A 16,459-nucleotide genomic window follows, 5' to 3' on the forward strand; every position below is an offset into this window, starting at 1 on the left:
TTTTAGAAGCAAATTATTTATAAACAAATTTGCTAAGGTCCTGATTCCCTGTTATGTTGTTCTAAAACCAGATTCTTTTTTTATAAATCTGCCGCAAAGTCTGGCACTTTTGGCTGCAAAAAAGGAATGTCTTATATAGTGTCTCCACCATGGCATTAAGTGAAAATATTATAATGATAATACATATTTAAGAATAAAAGTAAATCAATGAATCAAGAAAAAAAGTACCTTGAGAATTCATCTGTAGAATAAAAGAATGCATCACTGTATTGGAGGGAACTGAATTTTGAACTCCTTAACTAATCGACCAGCACCTCAAGTGGCCTCAAGGAATAAACTGGAGCGACGTCCTCAGTCATGGGCTCAAGAGAGTTCTCCATTCATGCTCCCATTTGTGACCAAAACATTAAGACCATGGGTATAAGCAGACAAAATCAGTTTCAGACTCTCCCTGTAATGGAAAAGGGCCATTAGATTCACGGTGAGGAGCTGAGTCACCCAGGAGAGTCTCTGGAAAAAAACGCAGCACCACCACAATGTATTAAAAGTAAACAAAATACTGCATATATGCAGTGGTAATATGGTTAACAACTAGCTCAAGGCAACTGTGGTTTGGGAGTGAACTTATATCTGTCTGGGGATCGCATGTTTTCCTCCTGCTAATAGGGGATTCTCAAGGGACTGATGCTCAGTTGTGGGTCCCCCCCCCATATCGCTTGAATAGAACTCACCCCCCTGAGACCGAAGAGAGGATGAAATCGCAAGAATAGACAATGACTGAAAAGTCAGTTGCAGCAGAAATTTATCACTTACCAGTTCAAAGTAACTATTATCACCATGCTGTGAGTGAATTCACCAGGGTTCTAGCGATAACTTGCCTTTTTTGCTTAACATTCAACATTATGTAAAGTTGTCAATGCACAGCATGGTGGATGGGTGAGTTTCTGCATTGGTAATTGTTTCTGTTTCACAGACTGTTGATGGAGATGGAGGGGACGTGCCCTAAATAAATATGTTTGTAGCCATGCTGAGTTCCGGCAGCTCCCTGATGCTATTGATCGAATTGCTCTTTTTAATAAAAATGCCCAAATAGAAGAATAGAAGGTTGAAAACAACTTCATGGGATGTTATCGACAAGCTGCTTTGTTAAAGCTCATCCATATTCATCTAAAAAGCCCAATATAAAGAGCTCCTTCTCATCTATAATGTATTATTATAAATCATCTGCACAAAAGTAAACACAGTAGCAGATGATCTAGCAGTCTGTGTTGACCACCGATGTGAACCTTTGCAGCATCGTCACGTATGTCTCTGTATTTTTAGGAATGATTAATGGAATTCCCAATCCAGGACAGCGAGCTAGAGAGAATAACTCCCAAGGGACCGAGTGGAACAGAATGGGGTCATTGGGATGGAAAGAAAAGAGTACTGTATGCTGATTCCTGGAGTTTATTTCTGTTCTGCTGTTTGTTGTTGGAGCTATTTATCATGTACAGCTCATTATATAAGTGGATCAATGGTTAAATCACAGCATCTGCGCGAAGGAGCTAGCGCCAAAATAAGGCTTTTGGTGCCAACAACTAATGTGGTTTGTTAGGTTTAGTTAACTCACTCTGGATCACTGACTGCCCTCTTTTTTTATAAGAAATGTATCTAATTTCATCAATAGAATATAATGTTTGCATCTTATAGCTTCAGTTTTGGATTTGTGTCGCCCAGGTGGGAACCATAACTGCCGGTGGTGATGCTGTCTTGCTGCAAAGAAAAGAAAGCTGCAGCAAAAATGCCTAAACTAGTTGGTTTCCAAAATAAAACAGTAGCTGTGATGCATGGGAATTTTGATTTGTTGTTGGACTTGTCACACTTTTTTTTGGATTCCATATATTGTTATAGAATATTTGAGTATATTTGTCTGGAGAGACGACATCTGCCGGCACAGAATTCCATGTGCGTCTGTTCATGCTAGGTCAAATGATCTGACTCTGAAAAGCATTTTGGTTAGTGTGAAAACACTCATACTTTATTAGCATCCACTATCAGTAGCCAGATAAACACTTGAGCAGGGTGCTCAAGTGATGACACATTTTCTTGTGCATACTGTGATGTTTGTGAACCAATAAATCTGTTTCTCCCAATTTAGTGGTTGCAGCAATCGCTACTTTATATGGAGTGTAATGATGATTTTCAGTGAGCAAAGCAGCATTTTCATTTCAATAAGAGGTAAAAATGTGTGTTTTTCTGCTTTGCCTTTCCATGTTTAATGGTGCTGCACTTCAATGTTTATTTCTTCAAAAATAGGAGCAAAAAGCTGTGATTTTTCAGAGGAAGCAGCATGCGATTTGACCCGGTGCTGAGTGCTGATCGTGTGGAGTGGTAGTCGGACTTGATCAATGTGATCAGCCATGCACAGCCAGGTGTGTGTGAGGAGGCTCATCGAGGCACAGGGAGCAGGTTTAAAAATAAACCAAATAAAGGACAGAGCCGTCAGTGACCCTTGAGATGTGGCTTTGGAAGGGCTGGGAAGGCAGACGTTTATCCTGAAGAAACTAATAAAGCACTGTCTGTCAGCTGGGAGGTGAGTCAGCCCAGGGTAGCATCATTAGAGAGAAGCGGCGCTCTGATCATGTCTCAGAGGGGAGATGACCACCAGGATGGGCGACACATGCAGCCCAGACCACCGAGAAACGCCGGACTTGCGACTCACATTGCTCCTTCAAACAGCAGCTCTGCAGCGCATGTATGTTCTCCAGCGGCAAACATGCACTTATGATGCTCCTCACAGACGAGAGAGGGGAAAAATCTATCCGTGTTATCAAGCGTCTTTTGTTGGATAATGATGTGTTGCTCCCAAAAGCTGTCATTACCCGCCTGTCACACCACCTGTCACCAAAGACCCTTCACACGATAGATGCTCTTTCTCCTTACAGATCTTGGAGGTGGCTATTAAGTGCAGAGCATGATTGCTGTTTTAACTGAGTAATCATTTTACTGTTTTACAATTCCTGTCAACGTAGATGGCGGCGCTTTTCTCAAATCAGAAGCACCTAAAAATACGACGCACCTCGAAGTATGAAGTCAGATCAACATCAGTCTCCCTTCTAGGTACTTCTAACAAACTAGCTACTGAGGAGCTGAAGAAAAGAGTCTGGCTCTGTTGAGGTTTCTGCCTTCAGGAAAAAGTATATGAAATCCAGATCCTACGAGACAGTGTAAACGAAATAAAGTGGGTGCATTTGCATTTTATTTTGGTGACATGCAGGAAACCCAAAAAAGTATTTGGGTGATGATCAACTGCGAGGGAAACTTTCCTCAAGAGAAACAGTCACAAACAAATATCTGGATGTGTACCTCTCAAGAAATCTCTTCAAAATAAGTTGAATGAAGCACAACATACCTGAATGAAGAACTACCTCTAGATACGACCAATAGAATTTCACAAGTCTATTTACAGTGTTCGATGAATGGAATGAGACAAGTCTGAGGTTTGTGTGGTGTAGTATGAACGCTTGCATCAAAAATAATAAAACCGGCATACGCGGCGGGACACGATTCCTTTAGTAAGACTTGTGCTGTGTTCCAGTTACTACCAGACTTTCGCCACCCCAAGTTCGCAATCCAAGATGGCTGCTCGGAATGTCAACAGTGACGGGCATTCTGTAATATTGCACATATTCGACTTCTATTTTTATCTTTCTCTAAATTGGTCAATGCATATTGTTCGACACAAATATACGGAAATGTTTCTGTATTATCATTTTAAATGATAATACATTATGGTGTTTCACATTTTCACACCGAGTTCTTCTGTGCAACTGAGCGGTACTCAGGACAGAAAAGTGGAATGTGAGTGATGAGTATGGTAAATATTCACTTAATAATATACTTCTTCAATATCCACCATGAAGAGAAATGTCTTTTAGATGTTAAATATTATTTTATCTGCCCCAGTCCTGACCCTTGGTAAAACATTGGAACCCAACATGGGTCAAAAGGTTTGCATGACTACGACCCATTTAAATGTGGATACAATTCTCCTAGAACATTGCTGGTTTAGAAAAGACGCTCAGCAGCAACGGGCAAGTATTGTCTAGGGAACTGGACAAGCCGATCATACTGATCCGTAGCAAACCGTAACAAAGAACAAGTCCTTCTACTTCTATCTCCAGCTCAGCAAATATGCTACTCCAAAAATACAATCTTGTAGCGCCAAGAAAAGCAACAAGCTAGAATAACGGCATCCATTGTTTCATGTCTTTGTGTGTTCTGGCTCCCGTCGCAGTGAGAATTGGACTTTTATAGTTTTCAAGTTGGCAGCCAACATTGGCATGAAACTTGTAAGAATATGTTCCTGCATGGCAGCAGATCTATTCCTGACACGTCTGCAGCATGCACGCGCCACATTTGTCATGAAAGGATAAGCAACCAATTGTTGCCGAGCAGCTGGGGACCACTTGGGGGAACATTCACCTAAACTCAACATGAAACAAGGCAGCACAAAACTGGGTATGAAAGAGCTACTTCCTATTCAAAAGACGACTCTCGTACACATCTGACACAACCTGTTCTGATTATGCGTTTGATTCCCAAAACAAGCGCTGCAGCTTCAACCCCAATTTCCCTGTATTGTTTCTGAGCGAATGCTGCTGTCTCCTTGTTGGACTTGTAGATTTCTCCAGTGAGTACGACTCACTGACGTCAGCGCTCCAAGCAATTAGAGTCAGCAGTGGCTCGGCTGCGCGTCCACCCATAGGAACTGCTGAGCTCCGTGCCTTGCTCATGGATACGCACCAGCCCCAACAGGCACGCGGCGGATTGCCAAATATTAATTGCCGGCCTCCTGCACCACTGTCCTGAACTCACCCAACTCTATCAACAGGTTCAGTCAGTCTGGCCTGAGACAGAGATGACGCCGGGGGTGAACTCAGATGGTGACAGATGGAAGTGGGGAGCAACAAGTGGGAGGTCTGCTGAATCCTTGACATCGTGTTAACGTGAATCCTCTTGCACCCAGGATCTATTTATGGCTGTGACACTGGGTTTGAAAGGGATTGGGAAATTGAAAGAACCGCATGAAGCCCGAAATCTTATGCTTCCTCTTCCTCAGGTGAGGTGCCTCTTGTCAGTGTGGCTCCTGATGTCACTATTGCAATGAGGTGGTGCAACTGAGACGATACAGTGACTGAGAGACTTCTGGTTCAACTCCAGCTCTGGTTGTGTTGTATCTTTGAACGACATCCCTCACTATCCAAACAACCTCAAGGCGTGAGGAACAAATCCAGCCCACTGAGTCACCTTATGCAGCCCAGTGGAGATTTCAATACATTGTCTTTACACTCAAACGTACAAAACATTAGATGAGGAAAAAAAAGAAAGCTGCCGTGAACTAAGAAGAAAATCACGGTATCTCTTGTGTTATGAGCTAGTTGGTAGTGAAGGAGTTCAACTTGTATTGTACTGTACTGTATCTTGACCATAAAGGCAGTAAAATTTGTCATCAGTAATTAAAAATGGAGGCAGATAACCTATCAATATGTTTAAGATCTTATTTCCCAGTTCTCCTGTCCAGTAAGCTTATCCACGTATCACACAGAATCACGTGTTCCAGGCACTTGCTGGAAATGTGTCCGACCTGTGAGCACGCTACAGGAAGATCAGTTTACAGAACACTTTAGTCAAATTCACTCATGTATGCAACTCACCTAGTTTTAACCTCAGAGACACTCACCAACCACAACTCTGTACAGAGGAACCCAGTGACGGTTTGCTAGCTTGACTCAGCTCTTTCTTACTGACTTGAGAGTAGGTTCTGATACGAGCATTTCAACTTCTTGTGCAACAGAAACTCCTTGTGATTCTCTCAAAGCCAGTGGTGCACAAAGCTACCCGACTCTTCCAGCATACTGTATAGCAAGCTAACAGGTACGTCCAAGTTCGGACTGTGGGAGGAAAACGGGGAAAACACAGCCTTCTTGTTGCAGGGGGAGAGTGCTAACCACTGGGCTCCCATTTGGCCCCAAAAAACAGACAAAAATATCTATTTTTGACAGGTTCAACTGAACGAAAAGCTAGTGACCTCCCACTTCCTCTCTGCTTTGTTTTGTATCCTCTTTAAGGCTTTGTCCACACAAACCCACCTCTTCTCCAAGCCGACATTTCCCTGACATTCTCAAGGAAGTCATTTCTGAGTGGACCTGAATTCAATTCAAACTTCCTGTTTGAGAAAAATAATACACGTGTTTGTGCCTGACTCAAGCGTTGCACCGATCAAGTGTTCATGCTGCTCATTACACTGAAAGTGTAGCCGAAGATTATTATTCAACATTGGGAATAAGCTGCTGCCGAATGAGTCCATACCTTCGTCCGCAATTGTTGCTGTGAAGTGAAGGACGTTCAGGTTCAAAGACATTGATAAAGTTATTGAGCCTGACAACTTTGTTTTTGTGGGGACGAAAGCCCAATCCGTATATGAGTCTTTTTTTAAGGCAGAGCAGCAGGATGAAGCAATTTTTGGAATAATACGGATCTGTATGGCAGTGTTTTGTTCTCATGAAAGCTTGGCAGGGCATCGCAGCGGGGGGGATACTTCAAATCCGACAGAGCTGCTGGTATAGCTGACTCTTTTTTTTTTGCATATTAAAATGTGTTTGCCATCAGAGGACAGTTATTTTTAGCTCAGCTGTGGATTTATCTCTGGCGTACGGACAGACTCAATAGTACAGCTGCAGTTTTTTATACCTCTGATTTGTCAGATTCTCGGCACATTAATAAGCAGAGATCATATCGCAGAGTCAAAGCTAAACATATGGTGATATGCGGTGCCCTTTCTCCTTCAAGCATTGCACACCAACCCGTCTTCCGTCGCCTCTTTCCATTGTGTCGTCATGGTGATGGGTTTTCGTCGTTGTGTCTAATTAAAGAGGGAGCTTTAGATGTATTGACGATCCGCCGTCGCTGAACGAGTGTCTTCCAGCACGGACCGTGGTGTCGTCATCGGTTTTAAATTAGCAGCACGCACATGTAGCCACACACCTTTGCATGTGTTTATAAACAAACTAAACGGTGAGTGGCTGTAAAAACTTCTGCCTTTAACATGTACTTTGTGAGACCATTTAATTTATAGAAAAAAAGGGTGATTTTTCTGCAAGTATGAGCAAAGAAATCTTAAAATTATTAGCCAGTTTTTAACTAAAACAGCATTGTTACCATGAGAACTGGATGACGAGTCGAGGCATTTTTTGTCTACTGTAGTGAGAATCGTCATCACAAGATAAATTCACTGAAAAGCAATAAAGCAAAGCTTCAACCTCAATTAATTGTGGTGTTTCACTGAAATGATAAAGTGGCTCATTGTTGCTCTGCACAACAAACAGCACAAGCTAATAGAAAATAGATAAGTGAGGCTATTCTGACAAATACGACTCTTTATTGTAGTGTAGTAGGAAAAACTAATCAGGAATGCCCCGACGTAAGGGTCCTTTTCTTGTCATGTGAAGATCACTGAAGTGCAGCTTCACAAAGACTGTCAAAAATTGGCCGTCTTTGGGTGACATTGACTGACCTTGGCATGGGATGGTCATCCCATTCGATTTGGCTAATCCAAGATGATTGCATCCAGACCTCAGTTGTTCATTTGCAAAGATTAAGGTGAATTATTGTGTTGGTGGAACGATCGGAACTACAGAGGCTCCGAGAAACTAGTGGAACATTACCCTCTTGTGTTGACTCCAGCAGCTGCAGCTTCTGATCAAAGTGGGACTTTGGATGAGGATTTCATTTAATGAGATGAACTAAGAAGTAAACATGTTATTTTATTGTTGTCATATGTTTGTTTTGTGCACTCATTTGTTTTTATTTATATTATCACAAACAAAAGGAATTGAGTCAAAATTAAATCGAGTTACAAGACAGAAACATGACACGAAACATGACATATATATATCTATCTATATATATATATACATATATATATATTTATATATACCTTCACCTTTTCATTCACCCATGAACTTCTTCCTCTTCTTCATCTCAAAACTCTTGCCCCAACACGGCCTGTCCTCCGCACAACCCATCTGTCATCCCTAACTGCGTCTCCAAACTTCTCCACTCTTGCTTCCTGAGTACGTTGCAGCAGCCCTTGTCATTTTATTCGCAGGCATTGCAGTTGTCTCTACCCTTCCACCCTGCCTGCACTCTCTTCTTGACCTACTTATTTCTTTGTGATTCTTGCTCTCTCTGGCTTCAGAACGTCTCTGCTGAGACTCCAGTGATCCAGGTACCACTGACGAACTACAAGTCGGATACCGTCTTCACCAACCACTTTACTGTGCTGCCTGTAGTCTCCCATAGTGAATGAACATTTGTGCTTCTCGCAGATGATCACACTTTGTCAGCTCCAGTCATCAGTGATTCAGCCACATCAAACTCCAAACAATCCAGATGGTTGTCTGTTGTGGTTTCACTGCTTACAACTTGTGATCGCTACCTTGGTGCGTTTGTGCTGCCTTAGCTGTCGAAATGTGGAAAACGTTCCTTCAAATACACAGGCCATAACGGCAATGGTTTGTCAGGCTGTTTGTGTGCAAAATAACTCAAAAATTGGTGGACTCATTTCTCCTACTGAGGGTCACACGACCAGTTACGCTTCAAAAACAAGCACAAGCCAGAAATCCTAGCTTCATAAGACACAATGCAGTATTGAATTATTTCAATAAATCAACATTCGTGTGCCTGCGGTGACAAAAGTAGCAACATTTCAACTTTCAATTTATCCATAGCTGGATAAAACTACATAGAGAGCAGTCGATGTATGTTGACGAGACTTCTCAACACTACTGCCACCTGCTGCCCGATTGAGCACATTGCCCTTAGAATATATCCAAGCCGAATTATATACACGAGGCTTTAATATCAAAATCAGTTCCGGTGAAAATTGGCAGCACTACAGCGAATAGCTCTTAATATCCGGACATCTTGCACCTCTGCAACTTGAGCTACAATTTATTTTCATTGTCAATGCTAATTTTTTTTATAATAATTTTAATAATAATTTAAAATCTAAAAATGAAATTATGGTGAAAATAGAAATACCTTCAAGTAGAATTAATAATAACATTTAAAAAATGAAATAAATATTTGTGATCATGATGCAAAATGAAGGGAAAAAATTCATAGGAATATATATGATCGATACAAGAGTGCAATGTCTTCCACGTACATTCCAAAAAAAAAAAAAAAAAAAGTGAAATTTCATCCACGTCTCACCTGCGAGCCGAGCCAATCTCTTCGCTCCTCAGAGAGGCCACATGGGTCAGACCCCAGCGGATGATGTCTGATATGACCTCTGACCCCAGGGTCCTTGATTGGCCATCGCTGTTTAGATGATGGGCCAAACAAAAGGGAACTTGGCTGTGATTCTGTTTGTCTGCAAACAAAAAAGACACTCAATTTAGCCAAGTCCTGATTAGGTTGTTCCTGCGGAGACAGGTAATTCCCACTAATGACGCCTGCAGAGAGGCAGCAGGAGGAGAGCGAGGATTGGTGGACGGATGGCGATGATGCAGGCATGTGGGGGAACATCGCTGTGGAACAAGTGGGCATCATCACAAAAAGCACACCATCAATTTGGATGGTTAAAATCCCAGCTCCACATGTGATGCTTTCCAAAAATAAAGCAGCAGTGTCGTCCATGGGAATTCTGACAGTGCTGCAGCATGTGGAGCTTGATGCTCCAAATACTGCTCACATCACAGGCTGAAAATAGTCTCCAGCAGAGGGCACCATGGGTGATTTCTATTTTTAGAAGTTGACTAAGATCTCTGAAGGGGATTAGAGGCTTCCTGAGGATGCTTCGCTCTGTTTTCAAGCAAAAAAAAAAAAAGATGTTTCCGCTAAGGTTGTGATGCAGCTGCTGAACAACTCCTCACCCATCCTCATCCTCATCTGTCACCATGTCACACCTCACTGGAGGAGCTTTTCATTCCCTAGCCAGGTGACACTGGAGCAATTTAAGATGCTGCAATGGACGAAATCTGATATGGACTACGAGTGGATTCAAACCATTTTTGGCAGCTCTAAACTTGTCTCAGTTGCTATGGACACAGATGATGTTTTTCCATTTCATTTTCTGCATTTTCTGTGTCCATGACAACAAAACATGCGTTAGAGGAGATAGTGTACGTTGCTAGAAAACATCAAGTTCTTCGTCATGTTTCAAATATGTCTCCATGTAATACGTCATTGTCTCGATTGAAAACATGAACTTTTTTTTTGTGACAATGTTTCCTATTCTCAGGCCCCAAAGCAACTTTTAATGAACTGTATTATATATCAGATGCGTACGCACAGCTTCGTTTGTAATGTATCTATTTCATCACACATTGTATTTCACATTATATCAACCTTATAGCAGTATCATGTACATTGGTGTTACAAAACTATTCCAAGCTGAAACCTCACAGTTTTTATTGTTATTTCAGTTCTTTGTTTATTTTTACTTGTATTTTTGAATAAACACATTTATGTTTTTGTTGTATTCAAACTGTGTCTATATTTCTAATTTATACTTTTTCACAATTAAATCCATATGATATGAAAACATTTCACTTCTTTTAACTCCCGTTGTTTCATTTAATGTTTTGTCATTTTTGGGATGTGTCTCTGTAACCACTAGGTGGCAGTGTCCCCACAGTGACTTGCAGTTGAGGCTCATTATCAGCCGCCGATGAGGCTGCACTTCTGAGAAAAGGCACATTCAGGATTTTACCTGAATATTTAAGAGGGATAAAGGCACACTAGAACATCAACAATCAAACAAACCTGACGCAGACTCCACATACGAGTGAGCTTGGTGCCTTGCCATGGCCAGCGGCTAGCTTTCCAGGGTCTCCTCTCCCTCCATGCAGCTGATACAGGCTCAAACCAGGAGCGGGCTCTTTACAGCAATAAGCAGAAGAAAATGTTAGAATTCAAAGCTTTGAAATCTAATCTAATGAAGGACAAAATACTCCAGAAGTAAGAACAGTCAAGAACAACTTAAATAAATCTCACACAGCACAAATCATTATTGGCTAATGCTTTTCTACACCCTTCCCTCCTTTAAATATAGAGGACATTTCCTCGTCTCTATGATGAACGCTTGGGCTCAAAGGTGAATGTCTAGCTGGCAAAGAGAATTGAACACAAAACAACTAACAACACTGAGGAACAAACAGGACGAGGGTGGGTTGCAACCAGAAGTCTGAGTGGCAGCTCACTGAGCCAATCATCGCAGAGGATACTCACCCCTAGACCAATGGGTCGCACGGCATTAAATAAATTACATACCTATCGCACTCAGTCTCCTACGATATAATGGAACATCTACGATATAATTCAACACTTAAACTTTACAAACCATGGATAAACACGACCAGCGTCGACGTTCCCACACTTTGGTTGGGAGGTAGCACATTCAGGCGCAGCAGCACTACCTGTCGGAGGGGGAGGGGCCAGTCCGAAGTCCACTTTTATACTTATATATATCATGTTAAATGTAAAATGAGCCCAATATTAGTCAAAAGACTCTTTACGTAACTGTAAAGGTACACAAACTACATCGAGTAGCTAATAGTAATCTTCTTCTACTCATCTACATGTAGCTTGGAAGATGGGCGACACCTCAATGTTGCCATCTAGCGGTCAGCTGTGTGACGCACACGCTGTTTCCTGGTCAAATAAACAAGTAAGAACCTAAATAGCCACACGTTTAAGTTCAGTACCAGAATTCTGGGTAAACACACGGTTATGTAAGTGTCAATGAATTCCTATCAAGTGAGGGATTATTGGGATGATCGTCACCCTGTGATGATGACTTATATTTGTCGTTGTTGTTGTTGTCAGATGAGACGTCTAAGAGAGATGTGAGGGAGAGAAGAAATTCCCGTGGAAACACTGCAGCAAAAAGGGAGAGAAAGGGGGTATAAAAGATCACAACCTCAAATATCAACTCTGCGCAGTGTTGCCAAGTCTTGTTGCTATGGAGATTGCATCCTACTGCAGGTGTGAGTAACGACAGAGGAAGTCAACTGTGCTTCCCTCTCCGTGTCTCTCGCTGCTCCTCTGTATTGTGCACAATCCCCGCTGCATGTGTGAGCACATGTGAGCGCGTCCTCCTCAGACGTGATCATGAACAGTCTTGGGGATCCTAAGTCGCAAACATCTTTACATCAGCGGCTGTAAGTATGTTTTCTGCACGGCGTCAGGGGAATCGTCTCCAAAGGCAGCGGCAGACTTGTGGACTGTGTAATGTAATGAGGCCTCCGGATGGGTGTGTGCAGTGTAAGCTGAACAAACATACATGCAGGGGTCCTGAGATGCCAGGAGACGCGCAGTGAAGCGCGGTGACATAACTCTGCGCCCTGTGTTGGGAAGAATTCAATTAAAGATCAGAGCCGATGATGTGAAATGACATGTTGTAAAACAATTTCCTCTGAAGATGCAGTTCCATGTTCACTTGAGTAGGTAGAACACTCCTCTTCTTTTTGTCATGGTTGGTTACGTGGAGTTATTGACATCACATTTATAAAACACTATCAATTCCGCACATTTGTGAGGGCATTTGTGTCATCAGAAGCTGTAAATTTAAATGGATTTTATCTAAATGTATTTCTTAGATGTAGCTTTCTTCCCCATGTGAAATGGTTAAACAATATGGCCGCTTCATGCCTGCATAGATTTGAAATCTAAATCAAAATAGTATGTTTCAATCTTAATCTTAAGAGAAAATATACATCATATATGCTGTATATTCTAAAATATATATTATATATTATAAAACTATATTACAATATAATAGATATTTTACAATATACATTAAATCTTAATCAAACCAAAATCTCCAATCTATAATTTAATGTATTTTATATTACATGTAAAAAAAAATTTAAATATTATGTATCAAATTCCATCTTAATCTGAGTGTAAATTAAGATTGTAAATATTTAAGTTTTAGTGTTAATCTTAACTGATAAATCTGAAATCATATATCAAGTTTAAATGTTTACCTAAATACTTAGCTTTAAATATGTAAAGCACATATAAAGTTGAAGTCGGACTGTAATATATATTAAAACATGCAATTAATCAATTAAATGTAAAATCTTAAATATAAAATCAGAATGATAGTTTAACTAGCTAATATTATTTTAAATTTCAAGTTTAAAATTCCGTCTTAATTATGTAAATCTTCCGTCTACATCCAAATTTAGCATCAAATATTAAGTTTAAATGAAGTCGAAATATAAAATACGCATATTAAATCAAAGTCTATATTGAAATCTTAATGTGGATATGAAATTTAAACAGTAATTAAGTACTAAGTTTAAGTAAGAAAATGTTAGAATTCAAATCTTTGAAATCTAATCTAATGAAGGACAAAATACTCACAGTGATATTGAATTAAATTCACGTCAGATGACTGTTTCATTTGTCAGACAAATAAAGGAAAGCAGCATGTTGCTATTGACAAAAATCAACCCTAATGTGAAAACTGTCCATTTGCAGCCAAGATGTCTAACAAATATTGCATTTGTGTGGCAACAATATTTCTTCCGCAAGACTTCCACCCTCACATTGACTTGTCCTATTCTATCAAATTTGGAGCTGTTGTTATGCACTGCAGGCGGCGGCTGCTCGGCTTCCTCGTGGCTTTGAGTCTAACCGATGCGGACTGAGAGAGGCTTATTAATCCCGCAGCTACAGCTTCACTCTGAAGGCCACTATGGTGGAGGGAAAACACTCGCCATGTGACATAAATAGACTTCTAATGTTGATCATCTGAATATACAGTACGAAGTCGGAATGTGGCGCCGTTCGATGGGCTGTTGTCAGTAACAGAGGCTGAGGTTTTCACAGCTCAGTCGGTCTGTGTATATCTGTGCGAGCCCGCACACTTGCATTACCCTGCATAAAGGCTCACCCGAGGGTCTGAATTTGTTCATCATTTCATTTGTGGAGGAGAGATTACGGCAGAAGCTCGGCGTCTGCAGCGAAAGTCAGATTCCTTTTTATCCTCTGTTGTTGCTGAAATCAAGCAGAAACATGGCTTTTAATCCCGCGACACTATCACTATTTATTTATGGCCCAACGGATTCCTGACACCAAAATTTGAACCCATGAAAAAAAAAAAAATTCTTCCTCTTAATATATCCATTTTGGAGTGTCAAGAATTGGAAATTAAAGTTGTTATCTACTTCGTTTTAAACACCTTTCCAGGTATATTTCAGATTCACTCTTAAACTAACTTGTTCTTCATCGCACACCCTGCCCTCCCCTCTAAACCTGCTGCTTCCTAACTCCCTCTGGGTTCCAGCTTTCCTTGTCAGAAACCTCCTCCAGCTCTTCTGAGGAATAGCACCACACTTCAAGGACAACAAAGAGTATCTTCATGAATATCCTCCTAGATTGAAACCCTCGGACCACGGAGCTGTCCAGGATGATATAAAGCAGAGCTAAGCTGAAAGGAAAAGGCGATTGATGGCAACAGGATACCGGCTTCCTGGTTGTGATAAAAATCATTTTTATTAGATTTTTTTCCAATTTCTTATGGGTGATTGGTGGAAATATGAATGCCATTTTTTTAAAGTAATGTTTCATGTTAAGAAGATGTTTACAAACCTATTTGCTCCTTGACTTCCTGACCCCTGAACTGTCCTTCTCCTCTCACCTTGGACCTTTCTTAAATCACCCATTCGCCTCAGTGGTCGCTCACATGTATCACAAGCTCTTTCTTGTCTTCTGGATTTGTCTCCTCCGGAAGTGTAGCATCAAGAGTCCAACACAACACAAACAACTTCCACATCTAAAGACGCTGAAACCGCAGCGACCTCACAGAGGTGACTCCGTCTCCAGGCCGACTGGGAGTGGGACGGTGGCGCTTGGTTTTCGGCCACCATAAGAGACCATCAAGGATCATTAGCACCCTTTGATAGTCCTGATGATAGGTCTGCTGCGAGAAGGCAGCCCAGGGAAAGGTCAGCGTATGGATCTTAATCTGACCTCACCCCACGACTGGCAGCATCTGTCATCATTAGATGTAACTTAACAGGGATTGAGTGGTTCCAGGACAATATTGGCAATAACCTGCACATGTTCTTCCAAATATCAGTTTTGAGATGATGCCTCCAACAACATCCCCTCACGGCGGTTACAACAGACATTAGACTGCTACATAGGGGTTTATTTATTTATTATTATTCAAAGTCATATACAATTTATTATATTTTATTTATTATATATTATATAATGGCTGAACTCAGCCATTCATACTTCCAATGAGCGACAGCGCATTAAATATGTCTGATCAATACGAGCATACTAAACCTAATATTGCCTCTAATATTTAATAATGACATATATAATTTATTTTGACTCATGTGAGCACATCCCACTTTTTTGATAGTCTTGGTAAAGGAAATCTGAGCTTGTGTTTATATGTATAAAACATATATATATACATATATATATATATATATATACACACACACACATATATATATAATGTTTTAGTACTTTGAAATTGTAGCAACCATCAAAATATTAGAATTATCTGCCCTTTAAATAGGTTTTTGCCTACAAAAATAGTATAAATATAAATATAAATATAATAGTGAATGACCTCAGTCGGACAGCAGCCATTTGATTTTTAATAAATAATGTGATTATTTATTTGTTTATTTTTTATCTTATATGTAATCCCGCTAGGTCTAAAAATGATAAAATTATATAATATTTATATAAATATAAATATAAATTAATACTTTAAAAGATTGTAACCATCAAAATATTAGAATCATCTTGCTTTTCAATAGGTTTTTGCCTCCAAAATATATAAATATAAGTATATATAATAATGTAAATTCAGTAATGCAGAAGAAAAATGTTGCCAGTGAGGGTGATATCATTGAGTGGCTGGTGATGAATTCTTTATATATTTAAATTATAAATAAGTACAAATGAGTGTATCTACACCCATGCAACTCAACTAAATATGGTTTATATCACAAATTTCATTTTAACACAAAACATGTCACACAATTAAAATCCAAGCTAGAAGATGTGGGTCTCCACGAACCAATAAGTGAGGCAGCTCGACATTCCGCTGGAGACATTATCATAAGCTCCGCATCGGCCCGGAAGCTGTGTGGTGAAACGACAAGAAAAGCATAAAACATAAAAATAAGACGATGCTTTGAGGAGGAAGAGACTGGTTATGTAACGGAGCGGCTTGTTTACGTGTCCCCTCTGAGTTCATGTTAGCTGATGGGAGACACCCTGCCTCTGCTGCTCTTCTCGGGCTCTGCCACATCGCATTAGTGTTTTTTATTCATAGTGTCTGGTAATTGGCCTACTTTGAGACGGAGGCTGTCTCTTGTACAGTGAGAGACAGTCATGGAAATGGCACTTGGAGAAAACACAGAGGAAA

The 16,459-nt window shown here is 40.5% G+C and overlaps 1 protein-coding gene across 4 annotated transcripts in view; it reads right to left on the reverse strand.

The window, feature by feature from the left end:
* Positions 1–11,610, reverse strand: part of ankrd34c (ankyrin repeat domain 34C) — a 30,887-nt gene extending 19,277 nt beyond the window's left edge. For 3 of the 4 annotated variants that reach the window (XM_053886661.1, XM_053886662.1, XM_053886664.1), the window contains exons 1-3: positions 11,393–11,610; positions 10,816–10,930; positions 9,262–9,421 (exon numbers count right to left, since the gene is read on the reverse strand). The gene's annotated coding sequence lies outside the window, so the exon portion shown is untranslated. The remainder of the gene's footprint in view (positions 1–9,261; positions 9,422–10,815; positions 10,931–11,392) is intronic. The other variant, XM_053886663.1, reaches the window with a different exon arrangement.
* Positions 11,611–16,459: the final 4,849 nt, after the last annotated feature.

The sequence above is a fragment of the Synchiropus splendidus genome, chromosome 14, assembly GCF_027744825.2.
Source record: "Synchiropus splendidus isolate RoL2022-P1 chromosome 14, RoL_Sspl_1.0, whole genome shotgun sequence".
NCBI classification, from domain to species: domain Eukaryota; kingdom Metazoa; phylum Chordata; class Actinopteri; order Syngnathiformes; family Callionymidae; genus Synchiropus; species Synchiropus splendidus.